Below are 16,132 nucleotides of genomic sequence, written 5' to 3'. Positions count from 1 at the left end.
CTCAGGGTAGGATCTCCAGGAGCCAAGAAACTTTAAACTTCGTGTAAAATGAGAGCCACAAATCACAGCCCAAACTCCAGCACGTCTCAGGGAGTATATGCTGCCCAGCTCCCCTGTTTCTGTGCAGACAATAGATACCCTTTGCTGAGTTATGGCCATGGGACCTGATCCTGCAAGGTGCTGAAAGCCACCAAAGGGCCGAGGGGGCTGAGCACTCTCAGGGGTCTTGGCACTTCGTGCTGCTCAGCCCCAGAAAGAGAATAGGAATGGACAAATTTAACTTTGCCCTCAGGAGTTTGATCTCGCCTCCTCCACTCCCCGATGATCCCCTGCAAGGCATCTCACCGGGCTGGCCATTTCTCCAGATCTTGTTTTAATTATTTAAGTTGAACTAGAGGACTTTTTGTCATTCCTTTTTGTGGAACACTCTGTACTTGGGGGGCCTCAGCTGGATATCCTGGGTTATGCAACCAATGGTTAAAGCTATTGTTTTCAGAAAGAAATTGCATGAATCTCATTAAATGCACTCTGATCAGGGGAGGCGGGATGTGTCTTTAAAACTGCATTTGGATCCAATCCTATTGTCCCAGATAGGGCTGCCTGCCCTCTTTTCTGATTTAGTCTTAAAGAAACTATTGTGTAGCCTTAATTAATTTCATATTGGATCATATTATCACACTGCAACTGGCATTTGCTCGGAGATGCCTTCAGCTGGTCGAGAATTGCTTCAAACCAGGAGAGGGCAGCAATTTCCCTGACAAACCGAAAGTGCAGCACAATGCTTTATTTAAAACAGGTTTGACAAGGTATAAACAATCCAAAGGGCACAAGACTCGCTGCAGTGCAAGTTAGAAATGGCAAAAAAAAAAAAGAAAAAAGAAAAAAAAAACCCCTAACAACAAAAAACCCCAACCAAACCCAAACCACACATGCAAGAAAAAGGTTTGTCATTCATTCCCCAGCTATTCAAGCCACAGGTGTATAAATACTCCAGGCTTTATTGGCCTCTTGACTTAGATAGTGCTGAGCATTTGTTATCAGCCTTAGATATTTTATAGCCACTAGGATGGACTGCAGCCCACATTCGTGGAGAAACAGAAGCAGTGTGTCACTTCTCCTCCTCTCCAACCCCCATGATTTATGAGCATAAGCAGAATTGGTACTGGAAGTTCTTGTTCTTCAACACATCAAAGTGGACCAAAAACTAGCCCTCAGTCAGGAGCCATCCTCCAAGCCAAACTCATTCCTGATGCAATTTTATTTCATTTTTTGCCTGCTATGGAACAGTGTCAGAAAGGCTTGATGGCAGCAAAGATTCTGCCCTTGCTCCTGATCTGTCTCAGAAATATTCACCCTCTCCCTTCACAGACACAAGACATTAACTGTCTCTGCTCTGAGCAGACTGATGCAGAAGAGAAGCAGCAAATTTCCTAAATTTCCTTGTAACCATATTGATTTGCTCAGTGAAAAGAAGCCAAATTTACCCCCAGTCAGTGTGACAGGTAAGGCACAGCTGGTGACACAGCCCAGGGCACACAGGTGACATCGTTTTTGGCTCCCTCCAAGAATCCATTTCTGTGAGAAGTCTGGAATGAAGGGAATCAGGTGTGTGGTGGCCACAACACACTGAAATGCTGGAACAGCTACGAGGTGGGGGAAAATGGTTTTTTCTCCCCAAAATTTGGGGAGAAATTTTCCCATTTTTCTTTTGGTTTGTTTCATTATGACAAATTTTCCCCTCCAAAGAGCTGTTCAAACATTCCATTTTCTGCAAAGAGCAGACAGCAAGTCCTCCTTTATCCAAGAAAAAAGTGAAACCAAGCCTGAGGATACTTGGACTAATGCTGGAGTTGTCTTTGGAGACAAGAGGGATTTGGGGAATCCTGGCAACTATTTCTCACCATTTTCCCTTCCAGAAAGCAAATGAAAGGCAATGCCAGAGCTGAACAGGCTGAGTGCTGCTAATCCAACATTTCCAGAGAGGCCAAGGAGTCTCCAGGGTTTGTTACTGAAACGTGAGGCAGCCACAGTTCAGCACACAGGTGGGGAGGGAGGCAGATCCTTCTCTGGTGCAAACTGCTGATAAAATCCACCCCCTGATGCCAGTGACAATTTTTAATGCATTTTTCTGAAAATACTCTAAAGGTATGGATGCTGATTTTTCCTTGTGCAAAAACAGAAACAAAAAAGGAGTGATAAATTTAAATAACTCCAGGAAAAAAAAAAATTATTACTAAAAGTGTTATTGAAAGAGATTAATACACCATAATTAGGAATCCATTACCCCTTTCAGAGAATGACCCATCCAACCATTTTTAATGGTTTATAATTTTTCATAGAGTTTAGCAAGTACTTTGAGAAACTGTCTTGGTATATCTTGCATCTCTACTATTTAGTATTAGTCATTTAGAACCTACTCTAGACATGCAAACTGATCATTAGAAACTGAACTTTTAAATAAGGATCCAGAAAAATCAAAATATGGAAGAAAAATATTGAGTCTAGAATCTGAAATTAATGTTTTTCTAATGTTTATAAACAATAAATAATTGAAAATCCTTATTACCTGGAAATTGTGGAATCACAATCCAGACAAACTGGCATTGCTATTCACAGTACTTTTCACCATTATTTTTATTTTTAAATGCCACCTTTAATCATCTTTCTCCCGTCATAACGTTACCCTGTCATCACTTTCCTTCCCTTCCTCCAGGCAAATGTTGATGTAAGAAACACAGGGAAAATGTTGTGCTGCAAAACAGCTGGGCAGTGCTCAAGGTGTTTCTTTTTTTTTTAACAGCATCTTTTATCTCCTGCTCATTTGTTCTACCTTTGACCTTTGTGATAGCCTTTCCTATAACTTTACTTCAGATGAATATTTTAAAAATTGAAGTTAAAAGATAAGAAAATTCTTAAGGGTTACTATGAGTTGAGGTCGCTTCCTTGAAATTTTCTATAATAAAATAAGTGACCGAATTTCCATTATTTTTTCATGCGTTTCAGTCATGAGAACAGCTGAAATGTTGCACATTTTAACCTCACATTAAGATTTAGCATTTGACAGTAGACTGGGAAAAGAACCCCGTAATTAACTTCATTCATATTTTTTATCATCTGCGAGGGTAAAAAGTAATTTTCGGACGGATGCCTGAGGAGAACTCTGGCTTCCAGGCTGCTGGAATACCGTAATTTGGTAATTCTGGTCATTCCCCCATCTGCGAGAGCCTCCAAAGGAAAACAAGTTAGCATTTCACCCGGGGAACAATAGGGACAGAGCGGCCGGCCAGTGCCTCCTTCCCAAAGTTTGGTTATTTGGATTTTCCCGGTGCCTGTAGCACCACCCGAGCAGCACCGGGATGATGTTTATCAGCTGAAATCAAAGGTAAAAAAAGCCTGGGTCTGCTCTGGAGGGCTCCCCCAGAGCCGGGGGGTTTCTAGACCCGCTCCTAAAGTGGGCTCTGTGCTTAGAGCCCCCCGCAGCCTCGGCTGAAATCACCGCGGTGGAAAAGATAAAGCCCAAAGAGAACAAAACCCCACAAAACCGCTGTGCCAGGAGCTCGCATCCCGGCTCGGGAATCCTTTCAGCTCTGACTACGGGCGGGCAAATTAGCGGTTACACAGAAAAAAAAATTAAATAAAACCCCTGTCCGGTTGTCTCCTGGACGGGAAGCCAGGCGGCAGCGCGGTGCGGTGACACTGTCCGGGCGCTGCCGGGCTCGGTGTCCCCGGGGCTCCGGTGCCACCCGTCCCTGCCCGGGGCTGCCCCGGCGTTAACCACGGCAGCAGCTCCGCCTGGGTTTAACCACACGGGGAGCAGGGACCTGCGGGGCTGCTGCCCGCGGGAGGAGCCGGGGATGCTGCCGGGGAGCATCCCCGGGAGCTGCCACCCCGGGAGCTGTCACCCCGGGAGCTGTCACCCCGGGGGCTGCCACCCCGGAGCTGCCTGACCACACCGGGGTTTTCACCTCCTGAAAGCCTCGGGGCCGCTCAACCCCGCGGGACCCGGGAGGAGGAATCAGCCCTGCGGCTGCTCCGGAGCTGGGTGGCTCCGGGGATGTAGAAAAGGCTCGGCTGCAGCACAGTCCGGGTGAGATGAGGATGGAACTTGGCCTCAGAGCAAGCCCGGGAGCCCCTTGCACGTTGTCTTTGCACCTATCGAATTTGCAGCACTTTTGGCTGCAAAATTTGTTTGCAGTGATTGGACTCTTTCCGAGGCAGTGCTCACTTCGACAGGGCGCTCACAGGTTGCCAAATAATCCTTACAAATTTCATAGGTATAAAAAAAGAGCAGCAACAAAGCCCCCAACCCTCCAGCCCCAAAGCAGCAAAAATGTGGGCTGTGTAGTTGCTGTAAAACTTTCCTCCTCCCCCTCTGCCTGCTCTGAAAAGAAGGGGAGAGAACATACGTGGTGACATGAAACACTTCAGAGAAAAGCAAACAAATATTGGCTTCTCTGGAGAATCAGAAACGTAATGATACTATAATGCTAGCAGTTTATTTTTCACTGCCTCGGGCTGCTTGGCAGAACGTCACAGTAAAATCATCTAGGCATGAGAGATTAGCTGATGCCTATTTTGCTCTGAGGCTCCATGCCCTTCTCTTGAGGGACTTTTACACCTGCTGAGGAATGCTGCTTCCCAATGGCCACGGCACCAGCAGGGAACCCCACAGCCTTTGATCAAGTCGGAGCAGGCGTGCTCCCCAGCCAGCTCCAGGGATGCAGGCTGGCTGCAGGAACCAAAGTGAGCTCCAGCTGCAAAGATCTTCATCTAAACCATCAGCAAAGCAGCAAACCGAAACTCGCGGCGGGGCGGCACGCGAGGGCTGAAATCACATCACACACACACACACACACGGGCTCATTGCATCCTTGGGCTGGGGAGAACGCTGTGGTACAAATCCTGGGCTTGGCTGAGGACAGTGAAAATCCCCCTCTCAGCTGGGGTTTCACTTCAGAGCAATTAAGTGCTGCAGTTTGGGCAGTGAATGCTTTGTGGAACAGGTGGATTTGCTGTCAGGATGGTCTTTGCACAGCCTGAATTGTTTAAAACACAACTCCTGTCCCCAGCTATGACCAGGCAGCACCAGCATCCCCTGAAAATGATGGTTTTGCCTCTCCTTATCATGCAGGTAAATGTGAATTTAGTATTGGTGAAATGTATTAACACTGGGAGAGCAAGGGAGACAATCTCAATGGAGCTGTCAATCACAGTTCCTGTCCCATCCCCCAGAGTTTTCCTAAACTTTAAAAGCAGTAGGACTGCCTGCATCTGAAGTTCCCTCTGTGCTTATTTCAAGGCCAAGCACTGGAATTTTAATAGCCTATACCAAGAACTGTTTCTGTAAACTTTTCCCCAAAAGAACATTGAAACCATTTGCATCAGTTTAATTAGCTGGCTGCAGTAGAGCTTTAAAAAATCTACACTAAATTGAAAATGAAAAAAAAAAAAGAAAACCCACTATAAAATTGACTCACTAAAATAGGTTTACTTTCCCCCAGGCAAACGAACACTTGCACCCATTTTGGTGGCATCATACCCTGGGATTTCAGTTTCCAAGGTCACTAACACACCCTGGCATGGCAGCACAAAGCCCACAGCTGGCAGAGCCACATAATTCAGTACTCACATGGAAATCTGGAAGGAATCATGCCCTGCAAAAAAACCCCACTATTTACATCAACCATTATTTAACAACAGAAAAAACACATTTCTAAAAGGGTCCAAGGCTCCTATGGGTTGGATTCAATGATCTTTAAGGTCTTTTCCAACCTAGTCATTCTGTGAATTCTGTGAATTCATCGGGCCCCTATTGCAAGTGGTGTCGAGGACCTGATGGAATCCACCCCAAGACTGAGCCAAACACCATCTGAAAAGCACACTAAAAGTAAAATTTCTATATTTTTTTTCCCCAAAAGGTTTAAAGGTATTTTTGTTCTTGATAGGAGCTTCCAGAAGCATAAAATATCTGTGACAAACATGCTTCTCAGCAGTGCTAATTGGCACAAATCCCTGCCTAACACATGGCCCGTGTCGTGGTGGGGGAACTGCTGTGCCACCCCACAGTGCCACCCCACAGTGCCACCCCACAGCCCTCCCCTGCAGCCACAGCTGCCCCTGGCCCCAGCAGGCTGGAAACCATCCCAAATACAGCCTAGGCACCTGGAATCCATATTACAACACACCCTCATGTAAACCAGGCTCGCACGCAGAAATCGAGCGGAGCAGCCGTGGTTTTGCTCAGAGCTGAAGTTGGGAGCAGAGTTTTGTCCCAGCCCATCTGACTGCCAGGGCTGTCAGCTCCTCTGCCCTCTCATGGATTAGTGCACTCCCTGGATCCTGCTGCTTTCTTGGCTTCTGATGCCTCTGGGGCATGAGCAGAGCTTTGCTCTTGCTTCACACAGCACCCAGCACGGTATAAATAACCAAAGTGAGTGAATCAGTGCCACAAGCAGCCCTTGTCTCCAGGAATCTGCTGAATCAGCCAGGCTTCCCAGGGGAGGTGCGTGCTGTAAAGGCTCCGAAAAAAATGTGGAGAGGCTGAATAGGAGGATGCCCTCGCAGATCCTGCCACACAGATGGCTGGAGCTGTGTTTCACAAGGGCTGATCTCGGGAAGAAATCTCCTCCTGCCCCAGTGAAATGGGCACTGTGCCCACACCCTCAGAGCAGGGTTTGTGCAGACCCTCAAATCTGCCCCTGGACCCACCCAGCAGAGATGGGGCTGGCACCAGCCCAGCTGGTTTTGCTCTGCCAGCCCCAGGCTGTACCCAGCTGGGAGATGCCTTAGCTGAGATGTGGAGAAAGGTTTGAATTTGCTCCTCTGCCCCCAGCAAAGAGCTCTGTGCAGCCCCTCTGCCAGGGCTCCTGCCAGAGGTGGGCAAAGCCACAGGCAGGATTGGTGTGCACTGATCCTGTGAAAGGAAATGGGAATTGAGAGCCAAACTCTCCTTGGGAAATCTCCTCTGGGTCATCTCCTACCTTGGTTGCAGGTCAAATGAAGGAAAAAAAAAAAAAACAAACAGTTACAAGGAAATAAGAGGAAATAAGAGGAAACAAGCAATTCCACTGAAATTGGCTCAGGTTTTCATTAAGTATCTCCTTTCCTTGCTGTTCCTTATTTTACCCTGAGCACAGAGAAACCTCTTCCCAAAATTCCACTGAAATTGGCTCAGGTTTTCATTAAGTATCTCCTTTCCTTGCTGTTTCCTTGCACAGAGAAACCTCTTCCCAAAGCCCAGCAGACAGTGCCATGGAAGTTTACTCTGCAGGAATCTGGGGCTGCCCTGCAGCAGCAGGTGCACATTGGGCTGGGGAAGCACTGCTGTGCTCCAGGCTGCTCTGGTGATCCAGGGAAACTGAGGATCGGGCTCTGGACAGCTTTATTCCTGCCAGAAGAGAAGGTTTTAACACAGGTTGTCCTGGGAGACTAACAGCATTCCTAATGTATGCAAAAAAAGAAGAAGAAAAAAGCCTCGAGAGAGAACAGAGCTCAGCGACAAGCTGATTTGTCACTCCCTGAAATGCAAGAGTTCTTTAGGACAGGATTCTTAAGCCGTAGCTTGTAAAAAGCTGTTTGTTTTGTACTGACCTTCCCCTTTTATGTAACATGAGAGGCATGCTTCAGCGAGCCCTGAATGCAGCTAAACATATGTCGTCAGCTGGGCAGCGCTGCCCCTCCGATTAAAGTGGATTTTGGGAGCATATGTGGGAATGGGCTGGCCACAGACACTCAGGGGAAATGAAGGAATACAGGGCAATTAGCAAGAGCAATCCCCAGACCTCTCCACTAAGCCTCCGTAGGAAGTACAAAGACTTATCTCGTGGGCATGGAAACAATTAAGGTCAACAAGTAATCGTGGAAAAGGAAACTTTAAAAACAAGGAGATGGTAAATGACCTAGTAAACACCCCTCTTGCCCCCCTCACGGAGCTGGGACACATTTCATCTGGGGTTCATATGCACAATCGAGCTGGCTTTTGCCTCCCCAGCCCCCCTCACATAATGACTTCCCCTTGCAATTTCCTGGAGGAAGTTGCTGGAGCGATCTTTTAGTGATAAAAATAAGCCATAGTGATTCTTAATTTTCAGTCAAAGAATTCTCCTAATCTCCTAATTAAGGAGCACATGGCAGCAGTGTCCCTTAGAAAGCATCAATGGGACAAGCAGCCCCTGCAGAAGAATGAAGTGTCCCATGGATCATTTGGCCACATGGATAATATCCTGTGTCTGATTCCTTCTCAGAGCTACATGCAAAGAAGGACTATTTTTGACAAGAGGCTTTCTTCACAATTATTCTCTTTTTATATCAGTCGTTAGCATTGGAGAGGAGACATTGTTGCATCCTTTCTCCAGTTTGAGAAGCATTAATTGAATGCTGGAGCCTCAGCAGTAATTGGTAACCCAGGCCCTGTCACTCATTTTCTCACTTCCCTCTCGAGCGGGCAGGACAGGATTTCTGAGGGTTGTGATGACACCAGGGAGTTCTCCAGGGTTTTGTGTATTTGTTTTTATCAGTCTGACTTAACATATGGTATTTGTGTGTCCTCTTGACAAACATTTCAGAGGTGACCTGGAACAGCACTCGAGTGTCTGCTGCCAGCTTGGAGCTCCCGCCTTACATATGGAACAAGCAGCACTATGTCAATCTAAAGCGTGGTTCTCCACCCAGTCAGCTGCAGTTTGAAGTGGGAGCTCCTCAGCATGGCCAGGGAAGGGGAAGGAGAGGATGTGTCTGTGTAGGCCACCAGTGGCAAAATGAGGCACGTGTAGTGACACACAGAACCTGTTTGAGTTCAAGTACACGTGGCAACACCAGATCCTGTGTCTATAGTAAAGCAAACACAGACTGCTCAGTTTTTTGTCTGTATTTACTCTCTGGCCAGACCAAGAGGGTGGTTTGTACCTTTATAGCTAAAGAAAAAATATAATTTATGACTGAGCTGGACCCTGGGCCTCTGCCTGACAACAAGCCATGCTTATTTGTGCTTTTCTTCCCTTCATCATCACAATTTACCTCAACAGTTAATGCAGCAGTTTGAGCTCTGAGGAAAATACAGATAATATTGAACAAATGCAATAGTTTTGAAACATGACACAAAAATTCCTGTAAGCCCAGATGTGCAGGACTTGACTGCTCTTAGTGCATCACCTGGATGAAAGGATGTAGTTAAGAATGAGCAGGAGACCAGTTTTGTGCAAGTGTCTTCTGCTCTTTGTTTGCCTGCTTACCACATCATAATCTCATCCTAAAAATGCGTCCATTCAATGTCACAAATATATCTGAAGTCCTTGTCACTTGTTTCTACTGCAGGGTACTCACAAGATGCTTTTAGAGGAAGTACTCAAGCAGTACATGGCCAGAGGCTAAATCTGGCATACAGTGACTGTAACAAACTCTGACATCTGTCACAGCTCCTCTTGCACAGACCTATAATGATTGCTCTGGCCAGAGAAGGAGACATCTGAAATCAGTAACTGAATAATGCTAATGATACTTCATAAACATCACAGCTGAGCTATAATGATGCATTTCTCTGAAGAAAGATGCTGAGAGCTGAGAGGGGTCTGACTGGCAGATATTTACCCCCCATCCATTTTTCTATCCATAAACATTGTTGTGAAGTGCTGCAGGCAGGGAGCTCTCATTTTATGCATCCCAAACTGCAGCAGAGACCACAGCACATAGCAGAGGGAATGCACGTGTCAAACATGTCAATAGAGATGATATAATTTCATCCATGTACTTCTGGCATCAGTCTGTATCTATCAAATAATGGCACATGGGAATCATCTGGCTGCATATGCAGCACCACTTCAACCTCTGCAGCAATAATTTTTGTTATTTTATGTCTGTAAATTCTCTGGGGCAAGGAAGGTGCCTTCCTCCCCACCAGGACTAGTAATTAGCTGTGTTTGTGTGACGCTGCAGATTACAGCAGAGCAAACCAGGTGTGCCAGGTGTGCAGCTCCCCAGACGGGTCAGGCCATGCACCAGTGAGCTAACAGCCTAAACAGGCAAGACAGACAACAGAAATATCATCCTGTACTCGGAGCTGATGTGCACAGAGGTGACACGTCTTGCCCAGGGTCACAGGGAGGGCTGTGTCAGAATGCAGAGCCCCATCTCCCTAATCCCAGTCCAGTGTCTGTTAGAAATTGCTCCTTAACCACTGCCCTGAATATACTTGTACTATTTTACACATGGCTTAGCCTAATACTGCTGCATCACAGCTGTCTCCAGCTGCTTAAGAAGCAAATGTTTGTGCCATAAATTACAATTTTTGACCATGTGACTGTTAGCAGTTCCTACTCATTCCCGTAACCCTTCCCCATTAGCCAGAGCCCAGGCTCAGAACTGGCCGATGACTGACAATTGTTACACAGGGCAGCACCCCCGTGTCAACATATTCACAACACCTGTCATCACTTCTTGTCAGTAATCTTGATCTAGTTATGATTTAATTTATGCCTTGTGTGTCATAAGCCAGCACTTAATTTTTTTCAAAGCAATCAAGTGAACTCTTTTGTTGAGCAGCTTCATTTCTTTGACAGATGCTGAAATTAGACTTTTTTTTGTGAGCGGCTCATATCATTCTGGCAAATCAGAAGTGCACCAGTGTTACCAGCTCCCAGTGCTGGGGACTCTGTGTGATAGGAGCAGTGATACAGAATTCCCTGCAGGAAGGGAAGGAAGCCTGGCAGCACACCCAATTCACACTAACATTAAGCTAATGACAGAGAATTTGTGACAACACAAGACTGGATTTTTGAACTGTTGCTGCGTGTGCCAAGCTTTGCTTTAATTTAAGCAGGTTCCTAATGCAAACTTTGCTCGTGTGCTCTGGGCAAGATTGTCACACACGTTGTTCTCCTGCAGTGACAGTCACCAACACACACCAAGGTGTGGAACACAGGTATGGAGGGAGCATCGTGACAAGGGAGGTGTGACTTGCTTCCCAAATGGAAAGGTCATTGCAAAATTAAAAGCTGGGATGGAGTGATTAAAAAAAAAAACAACTTTTGTTGGAAGTTAGAATTGGCTGCTCTTTTGTCTGCAAGGCATCGCTGACAAGGATACATCTCAGGACCTAGAAAATACCAGATTTTAAACACCTGACTAAAAAAGGAGTAAAGTACACTTGCACAGCTTAATTTTCCCTGCTGTAGAAACTAATCACAACAAGAGCCACATCTTAATAGTATTCTTCCACTTCATACAGCACAATCAGGAGCTTCTAACTGAACAGGAATATACACTCTCCAAAGTTTCCAAGCAGAGAAAACCCACAATCCATGCAACAAGACTGAGGAAAAGATACATTTTAAAGAAAATAGAGCAAAATCAGAGATGGTAAGAAGCCATCTGAGCTGCTTATTTTCACAGAGAAAAACAGCAGCACCGGCCAGGCAGGAATCTCCCTGAATTGCCATAAGTTTCCAGGAGGAGCCACATGACCTTCCAGCTTCTTAGGGTTTGTGTTCTGAGATCTTTGAGAGTGACATCACAAGGACATCAGCTGGCTTCCTCAGCTCCCATTGGCCCATTCCATCAGGACCTGTGGATTTCTGTGTGTTTAAGTCTTCCCTAACTTGATCTACCTCCTCCAAGGGAAAGCCTTGCTTGCTCAGGACTTTCCCTCTGACCCCAGGACATGTGGGTCTCTTCCTTCACAGCTGCCACTCTCCTGAGGTGTTAACACTTCAGGGCTGTATTTTGTTGCAGCAAACTTATATTTATTTCATAACCACAAGCAAAGACGTAGAATTCTGTAATGGCTGACCAGTAAATAGATGTATTTAAAGTACAGGAATTAATTCAGAAAAAAAGGAAAAACCTATTTCAGTGTTTTGATTTGCTATAGTAGGGCTTAGGAAAAAACACCAAAGTAGAACCTTTCTTGTGATTTCACATTCAAAAAATAAGAAAAATGCATGATTTCAAGCACCAATGATAAATCTGAGCACATCTGAAGGTGTGCAGAAATATTTGTAACCAGAACTTGTCCATGCTGAGCACAACCCAATGAAGCCAATGATTGAATACATCAGCACACGCTCACATACACATATATACTGTGCCCACACTTATCCCTTTTGCTAAACTACTTCCTTGGGGGGTGAAAGGTCAGACTAATCAGACAGAAATTAACTGCAGCTGGAAAAAAACTTCAGCGAGAAAATGCTTAAAATAATTGCGTTGCTTTTTTTAACCACATTATTGCTCCTCTCCAAGCTGAGCACTTGGCATGTGTGCAAAGGCTGCAGAGGGAGCAGTTAACGAAAGGGAGGACTGGAGAGGAAACATTCACTCAATTAATCCAAATCCATATCTCTACATACATGGAGACAGCAAATGAGGACCTCAGCAGACTCTGAGGTTTAGGAAATACTCGTGTCAGGGTAGCCATGTTAGCCCTTCACATATGTTGAACAGAAAGCAACAGGCTGCTGCATTCTGTGCCCAAATAAATGAGAGGTTTTAAGTAAAACAATTTCCAGCACCACCCACTCGAGCAGCAATATTGTCATGGTTTCATTTTACCACTCTGAATGGCAATGCAAGTTTTTGCCTGTTTGGAAATGTAACATCGAAGCAACTTGTTTTAATTTAAGCAAGCTGAAGCTGCCAACCATCTTTGCTTCCCAGCCAAGAGGAATTTATCTTACACATTTATTAAGTCATCATCTAGTTAATGACCATCATTTTGTAAATAGTGTAGCAGAATGGAGACAGCCATCCAGCACTGTTAAGCTAAAACTGATAAGAGACACAAATGGGCCAGGCCTCAAAGCGGTGCAGAGTCACTGTCACTCCAATGGGATCAGTGGAAATACCCAAATTTGCCTCAGCTACAGAAACAGCCCTCCTACTTTTTCCCCTGTTGTAAATATCCGGCGTGTTTTCTCCAGCCAGAACTGCCTCAGCAAAACTCCATCTTCCAAACTGGTGTTTTCACTTAAAGGAGGTGCTCTTGGAGGTGTTTTCCTGTCCATGGTTGGTTGGGTAGAGAAGGGGAAATAAATTACAGGGTAAATAAAGCACCAGGGACGGAACTTCATTCACAGAGCTCAAGTGTAAAATGAAAGCTTTGTAGACTAAAACTTTTGTTATGCTTGGGTGAAACCCTCCCTGCCTGAAGATTTTAATCTTAAAGTAGTTCATTTGGTTGTTTAGTTGAGGTTTTTAAAAGCAGACTGATAAGGAAAAGCATTTTTCTTTGGAGAATGAGATCTGGTTTTATTGACTAGATAATAACCTAGTTCTTATTCTTCACATGACACTGCAATCCTAGTAAATCAGTGAGTTAAGGGGTTATTTACTCCAGGTTCTAAGAGAAGAAAAAAGCCAAATTCTGCTCATAAATGTAACTGTAAAGAAGGTTCCTCCAAACTTCCAGTGAAGAAAAATCCCTGACAGAGCAGATTTTGGCGCCCCGTCAATTTTCTGAAGGCTACTTTACATATAAAAAGTTACACTGGATTAACAAAATTATGTGGTTTTAAAAGAGATAATTAAAGCAATACAGCTTTATGTGAAAATACCCTTGAAATAAACTTAACCTAGTTTATAGAAGTTTAGCTGCACCAGTTAATTTACAGCACAGCTGTAAATTGCAGTGAAAATGGTTGGCAGCAGCAGGCTACAACATACTTACTTATATCAGCACAATGGTTTACATGAGCTGAGTTTAAACAGAGTCTTAAACCACATCAATATCCATGCTGAGTCAAGCTCTTGCATCCTCCTCTTCTTGTTTTGTTAGTTTTTCTAGCCCAGTTGTAAAAACATCAAGTATAATTCAATAAATAAAGATATACCATAACAAGGCAAAGCTAGGACACCTGGACACTGGCTGAAATTAATAAATTAATAAAGTCTGCTCTGACATTCAAATGCAAATCTTTGGCTCCCTGTGTGAACTGAGTGAGAAGCTACAGCTCCACTTTCTTTTAGATATAACTCTGTGAATTAAAGGGGTCTGAGCAAGGCCCAGTCTGGGCTGTGGGTTTATTTTCATGTCTTACAACACAAATGTACAGAGTTGTGTAGAAACAACTGTAGACACTGCTCCTTCCTCTGCCCAGAGCTGTGTCACAGGAGCTGAGGACAGCGCCACTGGAGCATCACCCCACAGCTCCTGCCCCACAAACTCCAGGGGCACAGCCAGCTCCATATCAGCACAGCCCTTCAGCAGGTGCTTAACTTTAATTACCTGCTACAACCTGAGAGGTTTATGAGCCCTCTGCAACGGCTTCTGCTGTAAATACCAATCTTTGACTTCTCCAAAATAAGAGAAACTGGAAGGACAGAGCCAAGCTTTGCTCTCAGGTGGGAATCAGTAACTTGTCATGGGTGGGGAGCTGGTGCTGTGGGATTTGGAGGAGGCAAAGGATCAGTTTTGGGCTGTTTGCCATCCTTGGAGCAGTTTTTGGCTGAGGTGAAGTTTGTCCATCACCTGTGGCACACTCCTGGCACCTTGCTCTGCTCAAGGGACTCACCCTCTGCCACCTGTCCCTGCTTTCCCAAAATGAATATATGGACCTAATGTCTGAAAAAGAGCAGAACTCACAGCCATGACATGTTATTTTAAACCTTTTTATCCTCTTTCTGCCCAAGAGGACAGATGCTCAAGCTGCTGTTTAGACTACAGTTAGAATGCTGCCTATTGTAAATTGTAAATTAGGTTGCAAAGACATTTCAACAACTAGTAAAACTACTCACAGTTCATCTGAAATTACATTTTCAGGATTCAGAACAAGTTACCTCATCATCATAAATGACTCAATTGTCCAAAACACAATAAGGACATGTCTTAGAAAGAGACAAAGAGGACATTATTTTCCTTGGTCTCTATTAATAGGGATTCCCCCAAACAGAAGAATCATTTGAGTGGAGATATATTTGGAGGAAATGAATAGGTCCTTCTAGTTATTCACAAGACTATACTGTTGAGAATGTAACAGTTATTTAGGTTCCTTTTTTTTTTTTTTTTCAATTGCACACTCTGGAGTGGTCTCACATGTGATTAGCTGTTTTCTTTCAGAAAATAAACTGCATTGTACAATGCATTATTTTTTCATTTTTTAAATGTGCCAAATAATTAGAGAGACGCCAAGGTGTTTTCAATATGAGCAGGATCCCTTGTGAAACAAAAAATAAATTTTATCCTATAGGACCATCAAAAAATCTGAATATTCAGCTGGGTCTGATCCTCACCTCATCTGGAAGTAGCCTTCCTGGAGGGGGGATTTCTTTAGGTTAAGCAGAGCCACTATCATGTCTGCAGCTCTGACACAGAAAACAATTTAAGGCCACTCAGAAACCTGAGCAGGAAGCTGGAGAGTGTTGCTGTCACTGCTGGCAGTGGCTACCTGGCTGCTGGGGACACAGAGGGGCACAGCAGGCAAGGGACAGCTAGAGGCAAAAATGCTTTGAGAATAAACATCAGGTCAAGCAGAAGGGTCGTGGGGAGACTCTACTTGAGAAGGAAAATTCATTTTGTAGCAGTGAGGACATAAACAGCTCTAGATTTATTCTGTGTGTCCAGCAAGAATGAAGACATTTTTCATTTTTTGCTGCTCAGAAAATAAAAGGATTTAAAATACACATGTTCTCTTTTCTTCTACTCAGAAGATGCTGCACTGGCAAGAGATAGAGAAGCAATATGACAAAAGAGCAGTCCAAGCTTCCTTTGGTGCCCAGTGGTAATTAACAGTTATTAAGCTGGGCAGCTTTTAAGTGTGCCAGGGACGGGCCAGGATAAGTGGAAGCAACGCAGTCCTGTGGCTCAGAGCTGCATGTGGCCAAATTCTCTGTTTTCCCAAGAGGCAAACAAACCCACTAGGAGCGCCCTGATGCCGTGTGAGGAAGGCTTCAAACATCCAGTTTAACTTGTTTATGGCTGCGTGGATATTCCCAAGCTGCCCAGCTGCACACCCCACTCCTGCGCTCAGGGATGGCTGCAGGTCAGCAGCAGAGCCCAGAGGTTTGCGGGCTCCAAGGCAGACACAAATTTTCCTGACCTGTAGTGAAGTCCCCGTGCAGGTGTTTCAAAGCCTGAGGTGACACTGAGGCCACTGAGTCCTGATTTTCAAGGCCTCCTTCCCAGTGTGGCTGTGCCAGCCCCGTG

Source organism: Passer montanus, unplaced genomic scaffold (genome assembly GCF_014805655.1).
Source record: "Passer montanus isolate IOZ18808 unplaced genomic scaffold, ASM1480565v1 scaffold41, whole genome shotgun sequence".
Taxonomy (NCBI): Eukaryota; Metazoa; Chordata; class Aves; order Passeriformes; family Passeridae; genus Passer; species Passer montanus.
The sequence above is the reverse complement of the archived record's forward strand: the minus strand, read 5'-3'. Positions refer to the sequence as shown.